This window comes from Mustelus asterias, chromosome 4 (assembly GCF_964213995.1).
Source record: "Mustelus asterias chromosome 4, sMusAst1.hap1.1, whole genome shotgun sequence".
NCBI classification, from domain to species: domain Eukaryota; kingdom Metazoa; phylum Chordata; class Chondrichthyes; order Carcharhiniformes; family Triakidae; genus Mustelus; species Mustelus asterias.
In genome coordinates this window covers 111804595-111818212 of record NC_135804.1, presented here as the reverse complement: position 1 = coordinate 111818212, position 13618 = coordinate 111804595, and positions in this window count along the sequence as shown.

The window sequence follows — 13618 nt, the reverse complement described above, 5'->3', positions numbered from 1 at the left end:
CGTTCTCCCATGCCTGTGTGGGGTTCCTCCGGGTGCTCCAGTTTCCTCCCATAGTCCAAAGATGTGCAGGCTAGGTAGATTAGTGATGCTAAATTACCCCTTAGTGTCAGGGGAACTAGCTAGGGTAAATACATGAGGTTATGGGGATTGGGCCTGGGTGGGATTGTGGTCGGTGCAGACTCGATGGGCCAAATGGCCTCCTCTGCACTGTACGATTCTATTCTCTATGGTGAACTATGGGCCAGCATTTCTTCAGCTTTAGGTGCAGGACTGACTGCCAGTATTTTCCTTCTCTCCCTCTCTCACATTCTTGCAGATTGACTTGGATCTGTGAGGTTCAGTGATATGTTAGCAAATCCTGTAACTATGTTTGCTATGGTCTCTTCCCCACTCAATGCCACTCTCTATGGTAACACCAATTAAATGCCCCTTCTATCCAGGTGGAAATTATAATTAGCTTTCATCTAGACACCAAAATCCATTTGATTTTAGAATTAAACAGACAGTTTAAAGTATAACCGGTTATAAAACCCAGCACCCCTAACATTTGTCTATGAAACTTGGAGACTAACATTTTACCTACAGTTAGTATAGATGCTCTTGCCATTGTCCACAAGTATGACCATCTTGCATGTTCTCAGCAAGCCTCTTGACTTGGGCCTTTTTGCCCCATCGCAAAAAAACTGCCCAGGCTTGTTGTCAGGCAGAATTCAGAGCAGATCACATGGCCTGCATGTAACAATCTTATAAACTTTGTATTTGTAACACCTCCCCCCTATAAGATGATAAATAATCACTGAAGGAATGATTTTTCAACAACACTCTGTAATATAACAACTTATAACATCCTACACACTTTAACAGCTAACTTAATACACCCAGTTGTCACATTACACAATCAATGTCACATTCTTAAATGTATTAACCCATTAATACCAAATCACATATGATTTAAAGACCAGCTACCATGAGTCTTTAAAGTCCTTTCCCTCAATTTACTTCACTGCTCATAGTTTTGCTTTCCAATATGTGTTGCAGAATATCACCCTTCTCACTGTGCAGTTTTTCAAAATCCTGGATTGAGTACTTTTGCTAAATTCCACACTGTGAATTGCTAACAATCTCCTGGATTTTCAAATGTAACTCTGAATCGAGACTAATTCCTTTGTCACAACTCCGCTTCTCATGTGGCGTCAATAGGTTCCTTTGTTCTTCCTTTGAACTTGACACGATGAGCCTAACATTCTGAGGAGTGGCAATCACCATTGGATTACCAATCCACGCCTATTAAGTTTAATTTATTAGTGTCACAAGTAGGCTTACATTAACACTGCAATGAAGTTACTGTGAAAATCCCCTAGTCGCCACACTCTGGCGCCTGTTCGGATACACTGAGGGAGAATTTAGCATGGCCAATGCACCTAACCAGCACGTCTTTCAGACTATGGGAGGAAACCAGAGCACCCAGAGGAAACCCATGCAGACACGGGGAGAACGTGCAAACTCCGCACAGACAGTGATCCAAGCTGGGATTCGAACCTGGGTCCTTGGCGCTGTGAGGCAGCAGTGCTAACCGCTGTGCCACCGTATTTTCTTACCCAATGCTGAAGTTCTGCATTTCTAGTGTGGACCTCAGAACTAGGCCTCTTCAGAAATGTGGAACATACTGTTCTTGGCCTTCTTCATGTTGCAGCATTGTCAGTGAAGCCAAGTCAGACCCACTTTTTATAGCGTATCAGTTGTACTCTGGTGTGTCTTCATTCAAAGCTTTTCAGTGGGTTAGTGAATCAGTGTGTGAGGTAAGTGGACAGGGTGGTAGGATGCCAGTGCAGTAGGGTGCCAGCTGGGTAGGTTTGGAGGGTTATAGGTGGCAGGGTGGTGAGGTGGAGCAGGTCACATTGATGTGAAGTTAGAGGATTGGCGGATGTCAGAGAGTCAAGGGGGAGTCAGAGGAGAGTTGGAGGCTCAGGGGGTAGTTGGAGAGTTAGGGGGTAGTAGGAGGGTTACAGGCGGAGTGTGAAGTCAGGGTGTGTTGGTATGTTGGGAAAAGTCAGGTGGGGGGTTTGACACGTTGAATAGTTATTCAGGAGTTAGACAAGGTTTTTTCTATCTATCCAGGCAGGTGACTCTTCAAGTCTAACTCAAGTTGGAGACTTTGTCAGAGGGTCCTGGAGAGCAGGGGAATTGCCCTCCTGGGCAATTCACCCCGAGTCAGTTGATTCTAAGGGGTCCCATAGTACATCTTCTGGATACATCAAGTCTCTAACCATCTGAAGACAGAAAGATCTGGACCAATATTGTTAACAGGGGTGTTGACTTTTAAACACAGTCTTTGAACCATCCTGTTCAGGTTTTAACTCTGGGTTTTAACTCCATTTTGTTTCATGGCTGTAAGCTCTTTAATATTCAATTCTATAAAGAAAGTTTCAGTCAACCAAACCGCTGAATCATCCTCCTTCTATTTAAATGCAGGATTGCAGTTTTCCTTTGCTACTTTAAGAATATTAAGATCACATCAGTCAGAAGGCAGAGAGTGGGGATAAAAGGGTCTTTTTCAGGATGGCAGCCGGTGACTAGTGGTGTGCCTCAGGAGTCGGTGCTGGGACCACAACTTTTCACAATATACATTAACGATTTGGAAGAAGGAACTGAAGGCACTGTTGCTAAGTTTGCAGATGATACAAAGATATGTAGAGAGACAGGTAGTATTGAGGAAGCAGGGGGGCTGCAGAAGGACTTGGACAGGTTAGGAGAGTGGGCAAAGAAGTGGCAGATGGAATACAATGTGGAAAAGTGTGAGGTTATGCACTTTGGAAGGAGGAATGGAGGCATAGACTATTTTCCAAATGGGGAAATGCTTAGAAAATCAGAAAAACAAAGGGACTTGGGAGTCCTTGTTCAGGTGCAGGTTCAGTCGGCAGTTAGGAAGGCAAATGCAGTGTTAGCATTCATGTCGAGAGGACTAGAATACAAGAGCAGGGATGTACCTCTGAGGCTGTACAAGGCTCTCGTCAGACCCCATTTGGAGTGTTGTGAACAGTTTTGCGCCCCATATCTAAGGAAGGATGTGGTGGCCTTGGAAAGAGTCCAGAGGAGGTTCACAAGAATGATCCCTGGAATGGAGAGCTTGTCATATGAGGAATAGTTGAGGACTCTGGGTCTGCACATTGGAGTTTAGAAGGATGAGGGGGGGATCTTATTGAAACTTACAGGATACTGTAAGGCCTGGATAGAGCGGTGTGGAGAGGATGTTTCCACTAGTAGGAAAAACTAGAACCAGAAGGCACAACCTCAGGCTAAAGGGACGATCCTTTAAAACAGAGATGAGCCAGAGAGTGGTGAATCTGTGGAACTCTTTGCTGCAGAAGGCTGTGGAGGCCAGGTCATTGAGTGTCTTTAAGACAGAGATAGATAGGTTCTTGATTAATAAGGGGATCGGGGTTATGGGGAAAAGATAGGAGAATGGGGATGTGAAAAATATCAATCATGATTGAATGGTGGAGCAGATTCGATGGGCCGAGTGGCCTAATTCTGCTCCCATGTCTTATGGGCTTAAAAAAACTCTTTTCTAGTCAGTTCACAAATTGTTTACTTTCTTTCCCCACTCAGCACGAAATTTACTCAATTCATCTGTCAGAAGAGCAACAGTTTCATCAAAGTTTTTTCAAGTTTACTGATTAGTGTCACAAGTAGGCTTACATTAACACTGCAATGAAGTTACTGTGAAAATCCCCTAGTTGCCACACTCCGGTGTTTGTTCGGGTACACTGAGGGAGAATTGAGCATGGCCAATGCACCTAACCAGCACGTCTTTCGGGCTGTGGGAGGAAACCAGAGCACCCGGAGGAAACCCGTGCAGGCACGGGGAGAACACGCAGATTCCACACAGACAATGACCCAAGCCGGGTCCCTGGCGCTGTGAGGCAGCAGTGCTAACCACTGTGCCGCCCCCTCATTCTGAAGTTTTAAAATTTAACATTAATTTTACATTAACACTGCAATGAAGTTACTGTAAAAATCCCCTAGTTGCCACACTTGGGTGAACTTAGGTTCCTGGCACAATGAGGCAGCAGTGCTAACCACTGTGCCACTCTTAATTTTTTTTCTAGAACTCAAATTATTCCTCGCAATTCCATAATCAGCAGTATTTGTAGCCAAGATATTTTGTTTTAAAGCACTGTCTTTCTTTATTCTTTCATCAGCCTCTTGAGGACTGCTGCTGTTGTTGTCAGTTTGAGGTTTCACTGTTCTTTTAACTTTAGCAGTATAAACTTTTGACTCTTTGCACATTTCCTGAGTCAAATATTTCTTTCATATCAGTCAGAGACAGGCATATGTTTGTCCAGATTCTTTGATCCTTCTGTTACATCCTTATACTTACCAACTTCAATAAGACTTTGCGGTAATGTCTGGAGACAGTGCATTGTCTCTGATTTTGACATTGCCTCCGCAAGATCAGAGCCACTGACTAACAGTTTAAATTCACTCTACACAATGGAACAGGTGAACAGTCTCCATCGATCCACGATATCAATATACTTTTACTTGTGGAACTCTCTGGAGGGGAATCTACATCTTCCGCAAACATCAGGGATTCAGACCTCTCATGATCTCTTAGAACACTGAACCTTTAGCCGCTTCATTAAAATGGAGCTCTTTTACCTTCAAATATAAACTTCCTTTAGCTTTTATGTCCTGATTTACACCCAATGTAAATACATTAGATGTTCTCAGTTTCTCACAAACTTCACTCACTGGTACAGCATTTTCTGGAGAAACCGAGACACTCCTATAAAAGCTAATGCTTAGCTTTTAATTTTTGGTAACTTGCTTTTACGTGGCCCCTCCAATGGCAATAATGACATGTTGGTCCCTTGAATCATACTTTTACCTCCCACGCTGTCATTTTTACTACTCTGAGGATCCCTTGCCTTTTCTTTTCAGTTCTGTTATCCTCCTCAAAGTGTCCTGCTCATTATCATTTCTCTTATCCCTCTTGCATCCAAAAAAACTGCTACCTATCGGTTTGTAGGATAGTTTGTAACAATCAGCCATAACTGCATCTTCCTCTTATCTTAGAAACTTTACAGTCTTCTTGGTGCAACATTATTTCTAAAGAAACACCTTTTTAAATTTTCCACTGACAACATGTCGCTAAGGTTTTCAAAATTCTGCTCAAGCTTCAAAGCTATCAAATACCATTTATTTTTCACCAGTAAATTCCACAATAGGCTGATTCCGTTCTTTCCTCAGATTTCTAAACTTTTGGTTGTAAGCTTCTGAAATTAACTCATAACATTTGATGACTGGATATGGCAAGACTGCAGATCACTGATCTGATCCATTGGTTTTGGTATGATTGTGCTCGGTCTATTATATTCTTCACACTATCATAAACGTTAGATTGCACATCTGAAAGTGATAAATAGGCTTCTAACACCTGGCAGGATCTTCCAGTCCTGCTGAACTCACTGGCAATTATGGGCGGTACAGTGGTTAGCACTGCTGCCTCACAGCTCCAGGGACCCGGGTTCATTTCCAGCCTTGAGCGACTGTCTGTGTAGGGTTTGTACGTTCTCCTGTGTGGGTTTCCTCCAGGTGCTCGGGTTTCCTCCCACAGTCCAAAGATATGCAGGTTAGGTGAATTGGCCATGCTAAATTGCCCCTTAGTGTTCCAAGATGTGTAGGTTAGTTGGATTAGCCATGGTAACTGTGTGAATTTACAGGTATAGGGCAGGGGAAATGGCCTGGGTAAGATACTCTGCCAGAGAGTCAGTGCAGACTTGATGGGTCGAATGGCCTTTTCTGCACTGTAGGGATTCTATGAATTTGCATGGCTTGCCTAGTCCACCACCAGGGTACCTGCGGCAGGGATTGAGTTCAGCGGAACTAGAAGATCCCGCCAGTGGGAAAGGTCAGAAATTCCTCCTCATCGTCAACTCTGCCTGTTACTTCCTGTTCCTGTAATCAAAATCTTTCTCTGTCCAATTCAAACTTGCTTGCTTCCTTTCCTCTTTGCAATTCTTTGTCTTTCCCTTTGGAACTGTATTCAATTTTTTGCATTTTCCTTTCTTTCTCTCTTTCCTCTCTTGAATTCAGGCTTTTGCATTTTCCCTTCTTCCTCAAACTCAATTCTTTTAATTTCCTTTTCCAATTTAAGTTGTTTCATTTTATCTGGATTAGTCTTTTCTTTCTTCACTGACAACTTCAAAGTGTGTACCGCACACGTTGCTAACCCATTTGAGGCTGGGTGGTAAAGTGCTGACCTTACATGGCGAATGCTGTTTTACTTTCAAAACTTTTGGAATTCCTCCGCTGTGAATGACGTCCCATTGTCCGACATGACCACTCCGGAATGCCATGAGTAGCAAAAGGTTTCCTCAACTTGTCAATGATGGCCATGGCTGTTGTGGACTTCATCAACAGCACACCTAACCATTTGGATTGTGCATCTACTAATATAAGAAACATATGACCCATAAATTGTCTGGCAAAGTCAATAAATAGTCTCGCCCATGGTCTACCAGGCCACTCCCACGGATGCAAATTCTCCAGCAGCGATAAAGCCTGTTGAGTTTCACAACTGGGGCATTGATTAACCATCTTTTCTGTTTCCTTATCAATGCCCAGCCACCAGAGATATCTCTGTCTGGGGCTTCATTCTGCTTTGTCCTGAATGGGAGTTGTGCAGTTCCTGTGACAGGAGTCATCTCCCCTGGGGTGGGACTCTGACGCTGGACCCCCGAGAGTAACACCCTATCTTCACAGGTTATTTCCGTCCTTCTGCGTTGCTAACATTTTAACAACTTCGACTTCTCACAGCTACACCCTTGCATTACTATCTTTTTATTTTTTTGACAATACAGGGTCTCTTTCTGTCCACATCTTTGTGTGAGATTGGCAAAATCTCTGTCAGATGCAGCGCTAGTATAATCTTTAGCGCTAGTATAACTGGTAATGATGCTAGTGTTTGTGGGAACAACAACCAGCTGAGTGTGTCCACATTTGAGGAGTTCCAGGGTGATGCTGAAACATATACCTGTACACTGCTAACAAAAGAGCCCATCTCTGCATCCTTGCAGAGACAATAGGTGGCACAGGCTTATCTTCTCTGAGCAGAACTAATAATTGTTTTGGTCTGAGAATATTGTAAAGTGCCGTCCATAAATATACTGACGAAACTTATTGACTGCATAGATGATTGCCAAGCTTTCGTTATCTATCTGGGAATATTTCTTTTCCATGTCTGACAGCATTCTAACAGCTGATAGGCATGACTGAGGTCTAATTTCACATACTTTAAACCTCTGGCTAGTTTTGCGTAGAGATCTTTACTTCTAGGAATGGGGTATGAGTCTATCAGAGCTCTTCTATTGATAGTTAATGTATAATCCCTGTAAATTCTTTAAGAATGGAGGCTTTGGGTTCAGCCCATTCAGAGAATTGTACGGGCTTTATGATACCTAAATCTTCCAGTCTCCTGACTTCAACCCTCTGGTGAAGGGCATAAGGCACTGGGCAGGCCTGAAAAAATACACCTGGATTCAGATAGATTTTAGCTTTAACTATGCATATACATCCTAATTCATTTTGGAAGACCTTGGAATATTTACACAGCAGCTCCTGAAAACCTCCATCCCGCAGTTTTAATATTTCCAGCCAGTTTAGCTTTACTTTCTGAAACCAATTGTGGCCCATTTAATAAGTCTGTGACCTTTAATTATCAAGACTGGTAACTTCACTGTTTGATTCTGATATGCCACTATGACTGCGGTTGCCACTAAAGTCTGCAGTGCCTCTCTGGTATATGTAGACAAAATGGCTCCTGACTCGTTGAGTCTTAATGGTTGGAGCCCTTTTTGAGGATAACAAAATGCCTGCTCCCTATGATTATAACCACAGCCACTGTATTGATGACCATTTTGAGTGCTTTGCCATTTACTAGCAAGGTTATCTCTATCGAAGAGTACTTAGCTGGACCTCATTTAGGGTGAACAATTCGGGTCCCTTGTCGGGCTCCTCACCCAATTTTTTTAAGGGAGTTTAGCTAGACACAATCTTTATTTTTTTTTCAGACTGTATTGGTTGCTTTGCTCTGCATCACGTTTTTAAAGTGACCTTTTCTATTGCACCTGAAACACACACAATTCCTGCATTGGCAAACTTCTTGGGAGTGCTTTTCCCCAGATCGAAAACACGTTTCAGCCCTCACTGTTGCACTTTCTCTCTTGTGTCCATTGGTGGGCTGTTATTCACAACAGCTTTTTCCCACCACAAATGATTAACTTTGTTTGGTACGCCTTACATTTGTTTATGCCCTGCTCTGCGCATTCAGTCACCTGGGCCAGCTCCACAGCTTCTTCTAAAGAGACATAGAGGTATTGTTATCAGTTAATAACTTATTTTGTATGATTAGGCTGTTAATCCCACAGACCATCCTGTCCCTTAACATTTCTCCTAAAGCTGGGCTGTGCTTGCAGTGTTCAGCCAGCCCTGTATGTCTGGCCATGAAGACTGAGGCTGTCCCCCCTAGTTCTTGGATTGCCAAATGAAATTTATACCTCGGCATAATGATTGAGGGAGGGTGTTAAAATGATTTTTGACCAACTTCACAATCGGGGCAAAAGTCTTTGTGTCTGGAGTGTCTGTCAATGTTAAGTTTCTCACTAAACTGTAAGTCTGTAGGCCACATACTGTATACAAAATAACTGTTTGCTTTTCTTCAGCTATTATTTCAGTTGCTACGAAGAAGTAACACAGCCTTTTATTATACTGTCCCCAGATATCCACTTTGGGATCAAATTTTTCCAATCAAAGGCATTGTACTAAATGAATGTGCTCTTTGTATTTTTGATGCTCAATTATTCTTCCCCTCTAGTTGCACACTACGATCCCGACGACTTTGTAAGTTTTTCCTCATCGCCAATGTAATAGATCGAGGTGTCTCGATGTGACTTGAATTAGCAAAGGCTTTATTGCCAACAATAAATAATTATGTATACATACAGTCAGGCTGAAGTAACTACGTGACTGAGTGACTGAACAACTCTTTTTCCCCCCCCACCCCCACCCCCTCCAGCTGTCAGACCTCCGTGACCAGGAGTAGGTGCCCTCGCTCCTGATTGGCTCAGCTTCCTGCTTTGGCAATCCATAGGGTCCAGCCCAATCATGTGGCCCTCAGGTAATGGCCCCTTTAAGGACTATGGTACATAGTCCTTCCCACGAGGGATTCTCCTGAATCCCCCTCCCTGACATTTTGAGCCACCCAATGTTCACCTATCAGCAGCCACCTGATACTTAAATGAGGCCTGTGGTTAAAATCACCATAGTTTCATTCTGCCTCTGGCAGCCAGAAAAGCAACTCGGCAGCATGGTGGCACAGTGGTTAGCACTGCTGCCTCACAGTGCCAGGGATCCGGGTTCGATTCCCAGCTTGGGTCACTGTCTGTGTGGAGTCTGCACATTTTCCCCATGTCTGCGTGGGTTTCCTCCGGGTGCTCCAGTTTCCACCCACAATCCGAAAGATGTGCTGATAAGGTGCATTGGCCATGCTAAATTCTCCCTCAGTGTACCTGACCAGGCACCGGAGTGTGGAGACTAGGGGATTTTCATAGTAACTTCATTGCAGCATTAATGTAAGCCGACTTGTGACACTAATAAACTTTAACTTTAAAATTTCAAACATTAAAATTCAACTATTGATCAGTCAACTAACTTTTCTGTACTGGTCAGTTTCAGGTTCCAGTTTAGAAGCACCTGAATTTTTAAAAGATTGTTTGCATTTATAACAAAGTGTGATATGTGGAGTTCACCCTCTGTATGTGCTGATGTACCATTTAAAAGCGTGGCTGTGTTAAGTAACACTGCCCTGTATAATTAAGAAGGAGTGTAATGGCATTGCCAGGAAATGCAAAGACAATTCTGGACCCAACACTTTGCCTGGAATGTGTAATTTGATTCAGTCAGGCTGCATCACATTGAGGTTCACTACATGGCTAAATTCAATGTGTAACTTGATCCTGTATTATGAGAAGTTTTTGTGTGTCATGATTCAAGGTCAGTTATCGAGATGCTGTTTTCTAGTGCCCATTCTATATTCTGCTGCAAAGGTGAAGCTGTTGTTACAATTTTCAGGCCTTGTTGTATTTCCCCTGTGCTCAGCATGAAGCAATATTCCTGTAACAGCAAACCTTTATAACTTACCTGTAACTTTATATGCACACTATCTAGTAATGAAATGTTACTCAGGGTCCTAACAAAACTCCTTTGTTACTCTAATTTCCTTCTGACAAATGACAAGGATTCTCTCATGTTATTTTAGACTTCAGATAACAAGACATTCTCAGTCTCTTACATCATACAAATCAGATTTCTTGAAAGCAAAAGTTGTATATTAGGAGAAAAGTAAGTGGATTTCTCATCATTATGGAACTTTTAACCGACAGAAATTATAAACGTGCAAAACTTCAACAACTGTCCCAAAAATACCATATTAAAAGAAAACTTGGAGATGGAGTTTAGTCTAACTCAGTGGTTCCCAAAGGGTGCGGCGCGCCACACTGGTGCGGCGAGAGAGGATGGGAAGTGTGGCGGGAAGATTCAAGGACAATCAAAGAAACATTTAAACATGGTTTAAACAAGCATTGTTTTATACTTTCTGGATCATATTATAAAGTAGTTGTGTTCTATGTTATGAATCAAGCACTGCTAGGAGTTGTTTTTTTTTGTTTTTGAATGTATTTCTTATCAATAAAAAATTTGATGTGGCGTGAGCAAATTTTTATTCCGAAAGTGCGGCCCAGTGAAAAACGTTTGGGAACCACTGGTCTAACTTTACAGACGTCCTCATTAACACCTCTGCATGGACTGTAAGGAAAATAGGAAAATGAGGATAAGTGAGATATGCCACACTTTCTATTTGAAGTTCAGATTGGAACCAAAGAGCTCAAACAAGGTATCTCACTATTAAATAAAGCTGGCAATCATCTATAGGATATGTGTGTGTGTGTGTGTGCGCATGTGTATAGATACATAAATGTTAGAAACATTATAATTTGCCTAAACATGGTCAAAAAGTTTAAAACACAAATTATATCTAGCGTAAATCAAATTTCTACGATGCTTTGCGTCAGTTTAAAATGAGCCACAATAAAAACCAACTCAGCCCACAAAGTTGGCCACACCCTTCAAATCAAACAAATCACCATTGTGAGTTACTGATAATTTTACCCATGCAGACCTTCAATGATGCTCTCAATAGCAAGCTTTTTTTAGGTACAAGGACACTAACTAATAAGCATGTTGTGAAATTTTTGAAACACAATTTTTTAGAAGGTTCACTAAGAAACTACCACTGTACTAGCAAACTGCTCTGCTGAGTTTTTAGAAGTAACTTTCAGTATTTAAAATCATAGGGATGGCACGGTGGCACAGTAGTTAGCACTGCTGCCTCACAGCGCCAGGGACCCAGGTTCAAGTCTGGCCGTGGGTCATTGTCTGTGCGGAGTCTGCATGTTCTCTCTGTGTCTGCGTGGGTTTTCTTTGGGTGCTCTGGTTTCCTCCCACACTCCAAAGATGAGCTGGTTAGGTGCATTGACCCGAACAGGTGCCGGAGTGTGGTGACTAGAGGATTTTCAGTAACTTCATTGCAGTGCGAATGTAAGCCTACTTGTGACTAATAAATAAACTTTACTTTTACTTTACTTTAATTGATAGACTGACCATCCAATTATCTGTAATAAGTGTGTTTTTTTTTTGGGGGGGGGGTAAGCCCATGTTTGGCTGTATTAATCAAACTACACTGAGGTATCACTTTTAACTAAATTAATTAAGGTATACATTTTAAAGACAAAATTCTAAAATGCCCGACTGTGGTGGCTTAAGCAAAAGTTTCCATTTGACAATGAGTTTGAGCAGGGATGCTGTCCAAATTTTCCAGTCCCAGCTTAGATTGCGGTGGTTCGAGAAGGCAGCTCAGCACCACCTTCTGAAGGGTAATGCCCACTGATGGGCCCAGAAAATCCTGCCTGGGTAATCTGTGCCAGATAACTCACCTCTACTCCCCAAAGCGTTTCCATTGTCTTCAAGGAAAAGTCAGGAATATGATGAATTACTCTCCACTTGTCTGGATGACTGCAACTCCAACAACACTCAAGAAGCTCAACACCATTGAGGATGAAACAGTCCACTTGACTGTCACCCCATCAACTACCTTAAACATTCACTCCCTCCATCTGCAGTAGCTGCTGAGTGTAGCATTCATGAGAAGAACTGCAGCAACTCGCCAAGGCATCTTTGAAACCTGTGACCTCCACTTCCTATAGAAACAAGGGCAGCACATCTTGGGACTACCATCCTCGAGTTCCCCTTCAAATTACATACCATCCTGATTTGGAAATATATTTCCATTTCTTCAGTGTCACTCGGTTCTGGAACTCCCTCCTGAACAGTAATGTGGGAATAGCTACACAACATAGATTGCGGTGGTTCGAGAAGGCAGCTCAGTACCACCTTCTGAAGGGTAATTAGGGATGGGTAATTGGCTATACCAACAATGCCCACTTCCTATGAATAAATATAAAAGGGCTTCTCGGAAGCATCTGAGGATGTTTTATCACATATAAATGCAATTTATTGTTGTTTGAATTGCGACACTGAATATAAGCTTATCTTGAACAAATGGTTTGATTTTTTTCCTCTAACTTTTCTTCATACAATTTTTAGGAACAACTATACAGAATCTGCTAGAAATGTTTTGGGGTGTCTTCCATGTTACAGATATGACACAAATCCAAGTTGTAATTCTTGTGACTGAGAAAAGTAGTGGACAAAATCTTTTCAAAAGGTATTTGGACTGCAATTTGTTCATAACAAATGTTGAAATATTGGTTGCAGCTTTTCCCATTACAAATGTTTGCATATGATTTTCTTATTATGAATGTTGACAGGTTTTCCATATGACAAAGGAAGTAATATGTATAGGCAGCATATAACATAGAAGTTTTTTATGATATATGGATATATAGCATTTCAAATGCAGTAGTATAATACATATAATGCTCCTTCATTACATTATCTACAGGCATGAGGTAAATATCAAAGTTAGGGCATCAAGCTTTCCAAAACATTTTTAAATTTTTTGACAATTCTAAGCTGTCAGACCACTTGAAACAATTAATTTTGGATTGGCCACAAATTCCTACAGTTCCAGCATTGGAAAGAGCAAAGCCACTGTCGTGGACCCCCATTACAATTTCACTCTTCTGTCATCAGTTCCATCACTCTTCTGTCCTGTGTATTAGCCTCAGCCAGATTGGTTTACTTTTGCAATATTGCCCACCTCTGCCTTACCTTCCCTTCATTGCTGAAACTCTTCCTCATATATCCATCACCTCCAGGTTATACTACTGTAGATCACTCACTGGACTCCTCATTCACCCAAGAATGCCTTTATATCATCGAATCCCTACAGTGCAGATGGAGGCTGGTGAGCCCATCGAGCCTGCACTGACAACAATCCCACCCAGGCCCTATCCTCGTAACTTACATATTTACCCTGCTAGTCCCCCTGATACTAAGGGGCAATTTAGCATGGCCAACGCACCTAACCTGCACATCT